Here is a 17,500-nt window from a genome sequence, read left to right on the forward strand (position 1 = left end):
TATTTAATATTGTTTGCTACAATTATAAAATGGATATATTGATGTAAAAGAATGTCCTAGTGTCAAAAAATTTGGGAACATTTTTCAAAGCCATTTAATTCCCCAGTTCTATCATTTTTAAACAATTTATTAGGCTGTATGGAAGAACCACAAGGAAAAAATATTAAAGCATTGCAGTGGGTGCTTGAACATCTGTGGACATCATTGAAAGCCACTTAATAATCCCAATGAAAGAAGTTCTACATTTTAAAATCTGAGACTTCCTTATGCAAATCATTTTGCCTTTAGCCATTTCAAAAAGAAATGAAGGACCTAGAGGATTTTACAGTTTTACATAACACTGGTGAGATGGTTGTCAACTTTGATCTTACATTAATTAGTTAAGATCTTGACTGATCACAGCAAAAGCAAACTCAAAAATCTGCTCCCCAGCAAAAATGAAGTATAGCCACAATCTAAAATGATAAAGATTTCTGCTTTGTTTTATCTTACATTCTCTATGTTTAGCACATTATTAAATGGCAAATAATATAATTTTTTGTCTAGTAAAGTGGTTCACAATGACATGACAGCATGGTTTCAACTTCTTATATAGACACCAGTTTCAATATTAGATAGTTGTATCCTTAAGTTACTTGAGGGGATCAGCCCAAAATTATGGCTTCTGTTTAAAGACTAAGATTTAAGGAAAAAAATCTCTACATCTGTAATGTAATTCTGGGAAATTAGGTTGTAGGTGTACTTCTATAGCATGCCAACTCTAAATGAAGTCTGTTACCAATTAGCTGTTTTGTTTTTGTTTTCCCCCAGCATGAAGTTTACTTTAAGATAAAGCTTAAAGCTATACTTAACTTTTAAAAATTATGACCTTTCCATTATATATGAGGAACTCAAATTTAAAACTCACTAAACAGCCAATCCCTGCAAAGAATTCCTTTTTCCCTACAGGTAGTATGAAATGGAGCCCAAATGACAGGACCCCATCTGAGCCTCCCCAGCTCCCCCAGTCTGCACAAACCCACTCTATCAATCATGGCAGGATAATGCATAGTGGCTGCACCTGTGACAGGAAATGATTGAGTGCTGAACACAGGGCCTGCTTCGCCTGTGCTTTGTGCATTTGTATTTCTCCAGGGCGGTTTGAGAATTTTCAGAACTTGGGGGCAGGGGAGGAGGGATTCCCATTATATTTTGAAAAAAAAAAAAAGAAAGAATAATATATTTTGATTATCAAGACATAATACAAAAGAGAAATTAGGCAGCAAGATGCCCCAGACCGCTCAGGTAATACAGGAGAACGCGTGCAGCGAGACACAATATTATTAAGCTGTAATTTAGTTTAGATAAGTAGAGGATGCTGAGCGTGGCCATTCTTTTAGAAACATCTCACTCATCCAGTCCTAGCACAGACATTTGTTTCTTTATGATCACATAAAGGAAAAAGAACAAAAGGTCAAGGCTCACTTATTGTCCAAAAATGACTATATGATCTTAGTTGAGGGTAGCAGAGAATTTTTTTTCTTTTCTCTTTTTTTTTTTTTTTCTTAAGTTCTTACTGTAGTTCTCTTTGGAAACTGGGATTTAATATCACAATATTTAAATGGTTCCTTATAGTGCCATACTCTAAGAAATTGCAAATATAATGTATATACTTTAATTATCTCCCAATTCAGCCACTTATTGAGATTATAAGTGGTGAAAATATATTTTAAGTACGTATTTTATAAGTCAATATTTTATGAGATAATACTTCTGTGTAAAACTGTTTTCTAGTATACAAGTAAAGAATAGAAGATTGATTATGTATTTTACTGTATATGTTGTTCATGTATATGAGTTTGGGTCTCTAAAATAATTAAACGCTTCAGTTTAAACAATAAGTTACCTATTAAAGAATGTTTGAAAGAGAAATAAACAAAAACATACCCCAGTCAATAACTGAAAAACTCTCCCCAACAAGGTGGAGAGCGGTAACAATAAATACAACATCTGAATATGTAAACTCAGTTTCTTGAGTTAGAATTTGCATTTCTGGGTGAGCCCAGTTTCGCTGTCCTGCAGGACATTCCCACATGCTCAGACTTCTAAAACATTTTGTAGAACAGAATAGACTGCTGGATGCCCTTTTATTTTTCTTATGCAGGATTATTACCTTCCACCTTCTCTCAATGTAGGCAAATAAAATTACGGAGAAATAAAACGAGTGCAGCGTTTGAGTGCTAGCTTGTCCTAGGACAATCGGATTTCACTGGGTAGTGTATATGCAAACATACACGTCCGGTTTATTTCATTGTTTGCACTGCGGTTATCTTCCTCGCCGCGCTCTGGGCTTTTGTTGACCTAGTGCCAGTAAAGTTGTGTGGTTATATATAGAGGCAGCTGATTAAGAAGGGTGTGTGTGTGTGTCTGACTTTGGGCGCTTACGGATCCATCACAGCTAAGAGGATGGAGGTGGAGGGGGTGGAATAAAGTAAACTGCCTGGCAGTTTGGAACAATTCCTTCGCCCCAGAGCTGGCCTGCCCAGATGTCCACGACTCCACACCAAACCAGTTTTCGGCGGTGTCGGGTCATCCGCTGACCAGACGACACTCGGTGGGAGGTCTGGGTGGTCCGAAGGGAAAAGCAGGGCTAGTCACTGATCGGTGGGGTCCGGCCAACTCTAGAGCCTCGAGGGCGCCTGGGGCTTGAGCCCAGCTGGATTCAATCGGCACATGAAGCGGTGGGTCGCTGCCTCTTCCCTACCCTGACCCTCACATTTCCCGGAAGGAGGCTAGTGCCCTACCCGACTGACCCGGCGCGCAGCTCGCAGGACCCCTCCCCACTACCACCCGAGGAGCAGCAGCAGCCATCTGCCCAAACCGGGGTGCCTCTTCCACCACCCTCCCTGCAGAGGAACAGCAGGATTTGGTCTGTAAAGCCAAGGAGGGTCGCTTCCTCTGCAGCTGGGGCCCGTAGGGATGGGGGTGTTACGCAGTCGCCGACTGCTGAGCGCCCTTCCCTTCTTTGGGGGATTCCCAGTTCTCGATAGCGCAGGGACCCGGAGCAGCTCCCCAGATGGAGCCCTTGGGACAGCGTAAGAGTCTTGGGACCCTGCCCTGTCCAGAGCCCTCCAGTGTTCCGCAGCACCCTCTCCCCGCGCTGCACCCGGCCTCTCCCAGGCCCTCCTCCGCACCCCGACGTCGCGTTAACTGGCTAGGACACTTGCTTTAATTTGAGTTAAACATAAATCATTAGGTTTAAAGAAATCTCGCCTTAACCCCCACTCATCGGCTAGAAAGGGAGGCAGCTGAAACAAAAGATGTAAAAGGGACATTCAGCTACTTCTCAGCCGGCGCTGAACTTGGAGGTGGGGGAGAGGGAGCGGCGCGCGGCGCGCGGAGCCGGCAGCGAGGAGCAGGGTTTCCAAAGGAACCCAGAGAAGGGGGAGGCGGGAGGAGAAGAGGAAGAAAGACAAACATCTGGGGATTGGACCATATGCTGAAGCTTTGTCTTGTCCTTCAAAGTTCGGCTGCCCTTGAAGTGATTTGTCAGGCGGCCCACGGGTGACAGGGAGGATGTGCGGCGGGGAGCGGGAGGCGGGAGGCGCGCCGGCGGGAGAGGAGAGGGCGGGAAAGGAGGGGAGGAAAGAGGGAGAAGCCTAGGAGAGGGGGAGCAAAGTGACCCCGTCGCCGGAGGAAAAGAAGAAACCAGTATCCGCGGAGGTGCAGAACCCGAGATCGGGAAGCGGGGTGGTTCCAGGGGAGACGCTAAGACCAGCAGCAGGGGACGTAGAGGTTAAGGAAAAGGAAGGCCGAGAGATCGGGAAAAGAGGAGGCAGACTGGGGGAGTAAATTGGAGATAGTAATGTAATAAGAAAGAGTGCATGTCTCCTATTTTTAGGAAAAGTGGCTTTGAGTCCCCTCCTGCCACCATCAACCTTTTTTTCTTTCTCTTTTGCCCGCCAACTGCTGAACTGATTAGACTGTAATTAAGGCCATAAAGCCCTCAGATTATACACCTGTTTATTCACTAAAGTCGGGGTCTCATCAAGCAAATTAGCTGCTTCCAGGCTACACATTGGGCCTCTAGCTTGCCTGATTAATGAAGTTTATTGGGAGCTGTTAAAAGCATTAACTGGAGAAAATCTCAGCAATTCGTCATATTTAAGGGATGGAAATTAAATCTTGCTATGCAAATGAGAAAAAAAAATTTAAACCATCTTTAGGGGTTTACTATCTGCACATTACTTTTCCTTAACATTCTGTTCAGGAGCTAGGCATTACAAATGAAGAATTATTGGGACATGAAGTTATCCAAAATGCACAACCCCGCCTTATTTGACATTAAGGTGGGGACTGGAAAAGAAAACATGAGAAGGAAGTTCTCACAAATCCTCTGATTCCCGAAGTAAATAGACTTTTTTAAGACACCCCAACACAAAGCCAACTCTCAAAAAGAAACCCAGTATTTTAAATTAAAGTTAATGTATCCATGAGACTTGGGAGGAGTCTTTCCAGAGGGTACAGTTTGGCAGGGGTGTGTAATGAAATAAACAACTGAGAGAGAAGTGTCCAATACCAGGAGCAAATGTGACAAGGACAGAAAACAGTAGAGTGGCAAGAAAAAGCACCCCAAATAAATCAATATTCTTTATCAACTGGCTATAGAAATGTTTCTGTATCCAGTGCTTGTAACTGTAACCACTGTGGTTCTTCAGACAGGTGCAGGAAGTTGTGATTAAGAAAATAAACAAGAGAAGTGGGGGAAGTATAACCAAGTGGAAAGAGGAAATGGAGTGCAAATTGAGAACATAATCCAGATTTTGTAAAGTATGTATTTACCTTAGGTACTTCTTGGTAATAGCACTGCCACACAAATGTTTATTAATGATTGCAATAACAGAAGTGAAGGGAGAGTGATTTCAGTATATTAGTTATTCCTGAAAAGGTAAAAATCGTTTCTACAAGAGTAACAGATATAACATGTATAGATAGTCTGTTTCAAGAAAATACACAATGTAATGAAAAAATTATCTTGAGTGAAAATCTTAACATAATGCAAATCTTTTAAGCTTTATTTTTAAATCTTTTCTATTTTTCTAAAAGTATTAGCACAGTTTGAAATGCCTATTTGCTTATAGACAATGTTGTATAATGTTAATAAAATGTATATAGTATATGAAATTTAAACTCTATAAGTGAAAATAAATAGGCTAAGTAATACAAAATTAAGGAATTTTTAAGAAAATTCATCTCATTATACCCTCACTCCCTACAGATTCATTTTAAAGTACTTGATATATTTTTTATTCTAATATTGTCACTCAAAATTGAATTTCTAATTAATTTTAACTTATTTATTTTAAAAACTAAAAACATTAGGATTTACTTATTTATCTCACCTTAATGAAGTCAATTCCAGTTAGCTAAGGATAGTAACAAACTATATCTATATTAATTTATTAATATTTTTATATTAAAGAATAAAAAAAACTTATGCATTCCTTCCCTTTGGAAGGGATAATACAGCCTTGTGAAACTAAAAAAAAAAAATGTAAATTCACAGCCTTGGGAATTCAATACCACCACTCACAAGCATGTATAACCTTGAAAATTAGTCTTCATTTGTCTTAATCTTTAAAAATCTTTATATTATTTTTTTACTGCATTCTAGAAACTCCAATGTATTCTAAATTCAAATCACAAAAGTTCTCTTTTGTATTCATGGATATTATATATTACATTGACTTATAAAATTATTAGTTTGTAACAAATGAACTACAAACATTTTATTCATATTGTAAATAAAATAAACATTCAATAATAGTTTTCTTTAATGACTAAAATCCTTCATAAATGCCCCCTATCCTTTTAAATACTTAGAAGACATTCTATATTAATTTTAATTATTAAGGGATCATTTGCTAAAAAGAGAAAATGTAAATTTAATTCATTTTTGTTCAAGTAAGTGTGCTTTTGAAAAACTATTTCATAAGTTTGGAGTAACTTGAAGAAAAACAATTCTCCTTTGTGCTGAAAATGGGCCATTTATTAGAATTTTGCTTTACTTTTAGTGTTTGATTTAAACATAAAAGAAGAGAAACAAGTGAATTCTCTCCAGATATTTTCAAAATACATTTTGCTGTGAACACATTTTAGAAAATATTTTGTGTCTCAATTTTAGGATCAAAACATATAAAATGGTATTATACTGATCTTAGAAAACTTGTAATCTAGTATCATGTGTATAAGAGTTCATTTAAATATGGATATTATTGTACAAAGATAATTTGCCTTTAGAGTGTCTAGTCAAACAGAGAGGGCTTTTGGGCTACTGACTAATGGGTATCAGTTTTTGTCATTTGTATTACTGATCTCTAGAGTGGTGTGGATAAAGAAGGTCAAAATGGTCCCTGATGAACGGAAACTTTTAAAACCATTTGGAAAAGTTAATGAATTAGATTTCCCTGCACTTGAAGATATTAGGATTGGGAGATCAAGACTCCCATCAGCCAAATCAAGAATATTCACAGTTGACAGGAAAACTCAAAGTTTCCTCTTCCCTCCAGAGAAATGTCCTCCCATACCTAAGAGGTGGTAAGTCATAGGAATGATATTATTAACTTAATGAGTGTGTTTCACAAGCAAGGAACATTAAGCACACTAACCTAATTTTTGTTGTATTTTTATGTAGCTTTATGTAATTGCTTGAAAATGCTTTTTATAAAAAATACTCCTGTTACTTTACAAAACATGTTTTCTTCTGTGGATAAAATTCCAATGCTGATATTATTGTTTTTTTTTTTTTTTAATCTTTGCAACAATGATGAAATTTCAACGAAAAGCACATAACTAGAAGAGATGTACTGTATTAAATAGCCTTTAAATGATTTATGAAATAAAAATGTTGCTTCAGTTTGCCTTTCAGAACCAGTACTTCTCCAATTATTCTCTGTCATTTCAAGTGTTCACAAATATTTGAATATAAAAGGAACTTTCCATGTTTTCTTTAGGAGCTACTGCATTTTAATCCAAGCCTCCAAAAATGAAAAGCATTCTGATACTTAAGGCAATATGATCAACTGGTTTTGAAGATGTTTTTTCACATCTTCACAGAATTGTTTATGGAGTAATTCTTTACACCACATAACACATACCTCTAAAGACAAACTAGCCTGTCCATATATTTAGCAAATATACTTACTATGCTACATTTCATATTTTAGGTTGTTAGAATTGATAGCTTCTGTGTAGAAAACTGACTTAAATGTTAGAATTTATAGTTCAAAACTGTTTTGTCACTTTGCTACTATAAAATTATTAATAGGAAAACAAGTATCTGAAGATAACAGGATTGATAATATTTTCATTCTTGACTATGCAAATATTGCTCAAGATGAAATACATTTCATTATTTTACATTTCCAGGGCAACCATTTGAGTCTAGAAAGGTCAGTAAACAGGATTTTATTTTGATACATGATATGACCTAATTCTTTCATGTGTTGCAGAAATCCAAAGGGAGTAGAGGGTATCTCTTTCTTTTCCTTTTAATATAAGTCTAAATTGCCACAGCTAAAATGCCTTCCTATAATTGAGATGCCTATAAATGAGATCAGTGTGTTTTAAGTATGGTATGAATCAATTATTGTAAGCAGAGCTCCTGTGTAAATCATGGATGCCAAACCAATCTCAGGATTATAAAATGAATCTTTGACAAGTATTCACGGTTTCAGCATAGTCTCAATAATGAGGATGAAATACCTACTATCAAGCAAAAGCAAAGTTTTATTCACTTACTAAGGCATACGTACATACTAAAAGAAAGATATCTTGTAGCAGTGAAAAGTCAGTGACAAATATATCCAGTTGATGCTAAAAAGAAAAAGATTTCAAACTCACATTTAATGAATTAAGGGAGAAATAGCTATATTTACACTGAAAAATACCAAAGTAGTTCTTTATATTTTTATTTTAATAAAATTATTAAAATCAACACAATTAAAGGATGATCACGAAAGAAACCAGGACAATCCACTGTCAGTTAACAATTCTAGGGAGTTGATTATTTTTCCATTGGGGAGAACAATAGACTATAAAGTTTTTATCAGGAGTGAAGACAGACAACAGTGTCAATTGTGTTATTTTTGATACATTGCCAAGAGGCAAGTTGATTCTAAAAGGGTAGAAAGATGTGGTTTAAATAAGATAATTCCCTGCATACACAATCCAACAGTCTCTGCTTTTCTTTACATTCTTTTCCTTTCCTTTAAGATAGCTTCATGCTAATTTGCTATAACTAGAAGCTTAGTAACTTTACAATTTTACTATTGTAAATGTCAAGTCAGAAACATAAATTATAGTTGCATGTTTATGAGTTCTTACCAATATGCTAACATACTCTCATGCTTATGATAGTATCTATGTGTATTTTAAAAAAAAATTTTGAGTGATTTAAACAGAATATGCTTTTTGATGACCTGTGCTCTTCCAGTTACAAACTTCTTAACATCATTTAGGTTTTGTATAGTATGAAATCATAAACTAGTAAATATTAAAATCTTAATACACATAAAGATTATAATACCAAAGTTCTTCAATTATTTTTACATATTTTTGTTATGCTATATTTTTATTAATGCATTTCAGGTATTATACACAAAAATAAAAGACATGATTCTTTAAAAACATTATAAAACATCATGTTAAATGTATTCAGTATTCATAGAACCTTACATACAACTCAGTGAAAGGATAAATTTATGTTATAGTAGCATTTCATACTTTGAGTCATAGCATATACAAAATAAAAACGAAGTAAAATACTGAGATGCTTAATTTTTTCTGGTTAAAATTATGTAAAATTAAATATGCTAAATCAAATTATATTTGGTTTTTGAATGAAAAAGTTAAAAATTTTGGCATAATGTTATAGATGACAGAAAATAACACCCTATGAAACAGATTTTATATGAAAAATGGAACACTTATTTTCCACCTATTTTTAATTTTGTTAAAATAAAAAAATAAATTGTATTTTGACTTTCTTAAATTTAAATTATCCAGTTTTTCTTTTATTTAAAATATAGCCAGATTGTTTTGGCATCTTTGGATACAATTTTTATTAAAAGGAGATCTATTACTTATGTGAATGTGTAAATATAAAGAGATCTCAAATATAAACTCATTAAAAATCAGAATACTGCAAATGAACACTGTAAGTGTATACCTGAAACAGTTAAAATCAATGTCTGAGAATTAATATTCAAAAGTAAGTTTTCAAGTTGTGTGCTGTAATTAAAAAAAAAAAAACATGATTTCAGAATAGTATTTACAAAAAAAATAATAATAACGGTGCCTACTGGTGGTTGAAGTTTAAATTTGCAGTGAAAGTCTGACATCTGGTGGTCAATGGAAAGAGTGTCAGAAAAGAAAAAGGCTAATTCACCCTACCATCTTAGGCCTTCACAAAATAAAAATCAAATTAAAAATTAGAGGAAAACCTTTTCTTTTTTCTATCTTCTGAAAAGTCTACATAACACTTTGATTTTCTCCTCTTGATTTTATCTTGAGCCCTCTTTTATATTTATATTTCTTTTTTATTTTTATTTTTAAAGAGAGAGAGAGAATTTTAATATTTATTTTTTAGTTTTCGGCAGACACAACATCTTTGTTTGTATGTGGTGCTGAGGATTGAACCTGGGCCACACACATGCCAGGTGAGCATGCTACTCCTTGAGACACATCCCCAGCCCATCTTTTATATTTACATTTCTTAAATATTATCTGCATTAAAGATATCTTTCCCAGAGGATCAAAATATTGGTCAGTAAATATTTTTCAAATAATAATCAATACACATTTTTAAATTGTTTAATATGGATAAAATTGATCCATAAAAATTATTTTTATATAAAGTCCATGGAATCAAAATGAACTTTTCCTAAATATCCACACAAAAAAATTTAAAAACTAAAAATCAACAATAAAAAATAAAGCTGTTTTTGACAAAAAGCAAGAATAACAACAAAAAAGTTTAAACCTTAAATTGAAAGAATATATTAATTCCTGATAGACATTAAAAAGAAAATTGACAGAACCAAGGTTGATAATTACTCTCTTAACCCATAATACTATTTTTAAAATTAAAATGATCCCAAAGAATCACAAAGTTGATAAAGAAAACTATGCTCTAAGACTAACAACCTAGTACAGTGATATCTGTTTATACTAGGTGAAATACATCTTGCTTAAATTATGCAATAAGTAAATTATAATAACATTGAAAATAGTAATGTTTTATAAAGTTGATTTTCTTAGTTATTTTGTCTTGTTTTGGCATGTTCCTCAAATAATTCTTTAAAACATCACTATACAAAAAAAAACAACAGAAAGCTTTTCTGATTTTTATTCTTAAATTTCAAAATTCAAAAGTGGATTAACGCAGAATTTGATATCTACTTCTGCATATTAAAAAATGAAGTAGCCGGGGGCAGGGGGAAGCTTTTGCAGAATTTATGTTCCCCAAAACATTTGGCCAGTGTGAAAATTGTTGACACTTTTAAAACTTATCCTCCTAATTCCATGATATTTCCATTTTGCTTGGTATATGTGAGCAGAGCCCTAGTGCTAAATTTGTTGTTCCTGTTTGTGACTCTTTGATGTCTTCATCCAGGAGGCATTGTGACACTCAGAAAAGAGAATGCTGCTGATGTTTGAAAATATTCTCACCATTTCAGCATTTCATAAATCCTTCTGCAGTGGCAGATGTGTGGTCGTATCATAAGATCAACATCTGGTTGTTCTTCATTTCCCAATAGCTTTAAATTGAATTAGTGTATGGGGTGGCTGGTCATACTGAATTGGTTATTTGTATAGTGCAGGAGATTGAATTCATAGTCTACTGAGAATTTGTTGAATGAAGTTTCAGGGGGACATTCCATATGTGTGCATGATTGAGGGTTGGGGGGATTCTCCTCATATCTCTGAAATCAAAGACATAAACCTTTTTTTAATTAATTTATTCATGAAAAGTTGATATTCCCACAAACCAAAGAGAGACTTTACTTTGCTCTGTTCTTACAGCCAACATTATTTCAAGAATGCTTATCAAATAATAAAAACCATTTTTCTCTCCTTTAGAGACATTTCTTTTTATTCTTATATGAAATTTTTGATATGATTACTTTATGTCTCAAAACTCTGCTTTGAAGATGAGAATTTTTTTCTTGGCAGAGACTTGTGAGTCATGCAAAGTAAACTTCAAAGCATTTTAAAATAAAACCAGTTCTATGTGTTCATTAATAAATGTTTGCATTCATTTCTGTTATAAAAATGGCCCAATTTTTTTTTCTTTTAAAAATAAATATACTTGGGCTGGGATTGTGGCTCAGCGGTGGAGCGCTCACCTAGCATGGGCAGGACCCGGGTTCCATCCTCAGTACCACATAAAAATAAAGGCATTGTGTTGTGTCTATCTATACCTAAAAAATAAATAAATAAATGTTTTTTTAAAAACTGAATATACTCTTGGGGCTGGGTTGTGGCTTAGTGGTAGAGCACTCGCCTAGCATGTGCAAGGCCCTGGGTTTGATTCCTAGCACCACATATGAATGAATAGATAAAATAAAGATATTGTGACAACTACAACTAAAAATATTTTTTAAATGAATATACTCTTTAGGAACTCTTTAGATAGAAATCCTGTACAGTTCTTCCCTCATCACACCATGGTTGATCCTGTTATGAACTCTTTGCTATTTGCACAGGTCTGAAGGGAAAGGATGGTATCAGTGTTTGCTGTCCTCTGATTTCTCAGTACCAGGCACATAGTAGCGTATCAGTAATTATTTTTGAATAAACAAGTAATGAATGAATGCAAGCAGGCAACTCTTTCTTCTAATATCAGTAACTTTCCCCTAAAAGAGAGCATGAACTTGCAATATGTAGCTATTCATGTTTGAGAGAAAATAGTAAAATTAACTATTGCCATTTATAGATACATTATGCATGATGGTTTTGAAGGTTCTTTTCTTTGGACAAAAAAAAATGGAGAGAGAGAGAGATGAAATCGTATATCAAAAACCTTCACAATTAAGCAATCCTTGGGGTCCATGTTACAGAAGTAGGTACGTGAAATAGGTAACATTTTAGCTGTTAATATCTGCATTGATAATGTTTATACAGTGAGATGCCATCTGCTGCATGAACATTTGCACATATTAATGGGCCCTGAGCTTACAATGATATATTTTACATGCAGAAGCATGTCAGAAATTTGTAACAGATCAAATATGCGGGCCCATAACAGGCATTCCATTATCATATTAGCCATAATCTGAACATTTGGTTTTCTGATGCTTTTACTGTAAAATTATATTTTTTTAGAGCCCTCTTAATTTCTATATCTTCCCTGATTGCTCCTAACCACATTATTTTTTTTTCCTTTCATTATAGTCTACATTTACTCTCTAGTCTGGTTTACTGTGGACAGCTCTGTTTTACTATTTAACCTTTTACCAATGACTTGGTTGTTTTTCCCCAAATGATTGTGACTTCCCCAGATGAGTGACTATGTTTTTCTTCTTTGGCATCCACACAATACACAAAATCAGGATTCTCAGAGATAAAGATATCTTTCAAAGTAGCAATACTAAACATTTCCTGCACATTTGTCTCTGTAGAAATGCTATCAAAGCACGACATGTTTTCTTGCTTGCCAGTTCATCTAATGCTCTTTGGTCTCAACCCCAATCACTCTGCACATTAATCTATTTTTTTTCATAGTGCTAATTGCTATCTAAAATTGCTCTATTTATGCTTCTTCCCTCACTAGAATCTAAGCTCCATGAGGAACCAAGAATTATGTATTGTTCCTGGGTATATGCACAAATGGCTACAGATATCTGTGTCTACATGAGGAACTTATTAAGTGTTAATTTCCCTCATCCACTGCAATTAGAATTTTACCTTACCAGGATTAGGTAAACAGTGTTAGAAGGGAATTCAGGTTCATTTAATCTCACTGTTCATCCAGAACTAGGATCTATTGCATATATCCTGGGAGACACGCACATGGCCTCTGCTTATACTCTCATGACAGGAGGCTCATTGCATTAATGCCCTCTGAGCCATTGTTGGAAAGATGCTACTATTAAATGGTCTTTCCTGTGATAACTTGAAATGTCCCATTGATATATTCACCATAGTTGAAGTATAGCTCTAATGGGACAAAAACAAGTTAATTTCAACATAATTAATCCCCTAATGTGTGCACATAAGCATGCGCACAACACACACACACACACACACACACACACACACACTCACTTTCCTCTTTGGAGAAACCTTGCTGACATTGCTGAGTCACTCAGCTAGGTGCACCAGACAGAAGTAATGTCTGCTTTCATGTCCATATAGTCAAATGGGAGAGACAAATAATTAAATACATCATGGTCATAATACATGTTGAGAACAATGCTTGAATAAAAAGCATGAGATCAAAAAGAATCAAAGTTAAATCTGGTCCAGAAGAGATGCAAATCCATATTGCACTGACTTAAGAACAAATGTATGAAATCACACCCTTCTGCATCCTGGGCCCCCTCTCCTTTGGACCAAGAGGCCCATACTCTAGCAGATTGATGCTCTAGCCCCTGCCTTGTCACTGATCTCCCACCACCATCTGAGAGCCATCACTGAATCCCATAGTTACAACCACTCAGCTGAGTCTGTCTCAAATTCTTGACCCATAGAAACCGTGAGGAATAATATATTTTAAGCCACTAAATTTTCGAGAACAATGACTTTTAGAAACTTGGCAATGACATGAAGATAATATTCTATGCACAGCTTTGAAAACAGTGCAGGTTCAGACTCAGAATTATCTGGTCCTGTAGAAAGGTCCATAAATGCTGATATTTATATTATGGGAAAATCTATATAGAAGTCACTTAATATCCTTAGGGGATGGGCCTTAGGACCTCCCAAAGATACCAAAATCTGTGAATGCTCAAATACTTTACATAAAATGGTGTAGTATTTGCAAACAATCTACGCATATCTTCATGTATACTTTAAATCATCTCTAGGTTATTTATAAGGCCTAATACTATATAAATGCTATGTAGTTGTTACATTGTTGAGAAAACAATGTCTGAAAAAAGTCTGTACATGTTCAGTTCAAGCACAATTTTTAAAATATTTTTTAATTGAACATAATACCTTTATTTATTTTTATGTGGTGCTGAGGACCGAGCCCAGTACCCCACACATGCTAGGTGAGTGCTCCACTGCTGAGCCACAACCCCAACCCCTCAAACACAATTTTTAAAAAACACTTACAATTTGATATTGGTCCAATTCACAGATGTGAAATTTACAGATCTGGAATGCTGATTACAATTACATCTACCATGTTTCATTAAATATTGGTTTTATTAAGTATTGGATTTTTACAAAATAAATATTGCATTCTTGTAATCTCTTAAAAATCAGCATCTGTCTATCCCTTAAGTCTAGCAAGAGGTTTTATTATTATGTCGTATAAGGGCAGGTAGTCTCAAATGAAAGCTTATTAAACTCTTTTTGAATAAATTTTTTAAAACCTCTGGAAATTTCTAATCTAAAATAGCATGTATCAAGTGAGATCATTTTAGCAACAAGTAATAGAAACCACTAAATCAAATTGCCTTAAACAAGGAACACTATCTCAAGAAATCCAGAATTCAGGGATCTTCAAGAATGCATTAGGGCTCTGCTTCTTTTGGTCTCTTGGAACCATCTCATTTGTAGATCACCTTCACCCTTATGCTGGTAGCGAGATGGCTGCAGCATCTCCTGGCATCACATCAAAACTCAGCAATGTCCAGAAAGAACTATCTTTTCTACTAAATTCTTATTTTGAACAGAAAACTCCTGAACATTTAGCATTCATTCACTCACTGGTTATTTATTCAGCACTTGTTAAGTGCCAAGACAATATTTTAAGGTCTTGAAATGGAGCTATAAGCAAAACAATAAAATTTGTATCTCACTGGACACACATGAGTTACATGTTACTCCGTAGACAATCAGTAGAAGAATAGGACACTATGATTGATTGAGATTCAATCCAAGATTTCTAAGGAAAAAGACCACCCTCCCCTAAGTCATATAGAAGGGTGATAACCATTTGAACAAATTGGGGCTTTTTAAAGCAAGGATTCAATGGGGAATCAATAATCAACAATGTCTGCAAACAGAACTTAGAAGAATACATAGGTATTCAATTTGTGAAAGTGATGTAATAATTTGGAAGTGTCTTGTATATCATGTTAAGTTAAATAACCATGGTTGTTAAAGAATTATATATGAAATGAACAAAATTATATTTTAAAAAATCTTTGCATATTCAAAAAATATTAAATAACCAATACCAAATGCTCATAATATATTGCCTTTTATTTGGATAGTGGTACTATTTGTGCACTTATATATCCTGCTTATTTTTTCTCTTTTCCCCCAAATTCTTTTAAATGAGCTTGTTCTTCTTTAAATAGGTCTTTAAATAAAAAAATAAGTTCTTATCAACTGTGTCCAGATACATTATCTTATGCTTAATCCAAATTAAATACAATAAAGTTATGAAACCTGAAATTCCCCTGTCTCATATCAAAGCAATGACATCTTTAATACTATTCTTTTAGTATTTTTAGTTCAACCAAGAGATAAGCAGTTTTATAAAGATCTCTCTTGCCAAAAAAATCTGTAGTTCAATGATCATGAACGTATGATATTTTAGAGTTCAAATATTTATCAAAGATTAAGGTAATTATAAATCAATTGTATATTCTTAAAACTGTATTTGGGTTTGGCTAATGTTAGTATATGCTTGAATTAAGTATGTTTTACCAGAAAATCCATTTTATACTGTGCAGAGAGTGTTCCAAGCATTAATATTTTGTTATGCTCAGAGCCTAATAGCACCAGACCAAAAAAATAAATAGTATGTAGTCTGTCTCTCCTTGTCCTCCAACTATGAGGCTGAGAGGCAGCAGGGCTGCTCTCTACCCCTGTAACCATGATAATCCACAAATACTATCAGAAGTGGAAAAAAAAAAAAAGAAAAACCACTTGAAAACAAGCAAATAAATCACGTATCATGCTTTTTCAGTTTCATTTGACATTAAATAACAAGAATCCAGTGTCGTTTTACTATTAAAATGGAATCTCAATTTTCATTAACAAGGTCTTTAATAAGACTGGGAAAAGTGGTCATGGAAGATGAAACAGTCAGTGATTCCCTGATTAAAGGCAACCACCTAGAAAGCTGCAGAGAGCAAAATCTCATGACAAACGTAAATTGACAATCACTTGCATGTCTCTGAAGGACAGAAGCCGTACCCATTTGTGGAGATGTGTTTGCTGTTGACCTCTCAAGCTGTTTGCAGGAAAACTGTGAGTACTGTTTTTTTCCTATCAGTTTGACACCTCAACAGCTCAGAGCTGATAGGATTCTTCATCAATCACCTTGATCACAATGGCTGTATGGACAGGGGATTTAAGGGAGCTGATCTGCTCTGTCACTTTGGGCTATGTGAAGAACATTGTTCTTTTTTTCCTTTCTTCCTTTTCTTTAGGCCATCTCATCCATCAACCAAACTACACAACAATTGAGACCTAAAACTAAAAAACACATATAATGGCACTTGCTTAAATGATGGGGCACTACCAAACCCACAAGGAATCAGCCTAACCTTTCCATTTGATTTAAAAAATCAGTCCACCAGTTTTCAGACACACATGTAAACAAGTGAGTAGGTGGCCTCATGCATCATGTAGCTATCTGTAGTTTGGTACAAGTTGTGGAGACTTTAAATATCCAACATCAAAGGGTACATCTTAAAAATCAAATCAAAGCCTTTGAATAAATTGTCATTCTGAACAAGTAAAAATGATATTCTTATAAAAGAAGTGAATGTAGTACATGAACATTCTGGAAAGTACATTTTTAAAATGTGGTGCAGTTGCAGGAATTTGTAGCCTAACAGCTTCAAAATCAAATGTGAGCAAGGGAATGTATCAGCCCAAGATGTGTTGATGCAGCTTGAGAAACAGGAGAAGCAGGACTGCCACAGTCCCTGGGGACAGCTAGAATCTCTGAAGGCCCCAGCACCTTGGAGGTCACATCTCCCTCTGAATTTAAAGGTGCCTTATTTTGTCTTTTACATCAGTGAATATGATTAAACTCCTGCTGTTGTGCTAAATTTCCAAGATTGTAAAAAAGTCAGGGGAATTAAAAAGGTCACTGCAGTATTTCATTTCACTAACAAATCCATGGAATAACGGTACAGGGGGACATAGGAAATTACTCAAAAGGAGATGCTGTACTGGAATTCTGGGAAATCTGGGAAGGAAGCCCAAGTGGGAAAGAGGCAACCCTTTAAGTGTGCAGATACAAAATGAGATGTCTTAGCTACAAAATGGAACTCCTTACCATTGGACATCCTGCAGCTGATAAAATGAGGATGACATTTCAATA

The sequence above is a fragment of the Marmota monax genome, unplaced genomic scaffold (genome assembly GCF_021218885.2).
Source record: "Marmota monax isolate L192 unplaced genomic scaffold, Marmota_monax_Labrador192_F-V1.1 WCK01_AAM20220418_F8-fsc00118, whole genome shotgun sequence".
Classification (NCBI taxonomy): Eukaryota; Metazoa; Chordata; class Mammalia; order Rodentia; family Sciuridae; genus Marmota; species Marmota monax.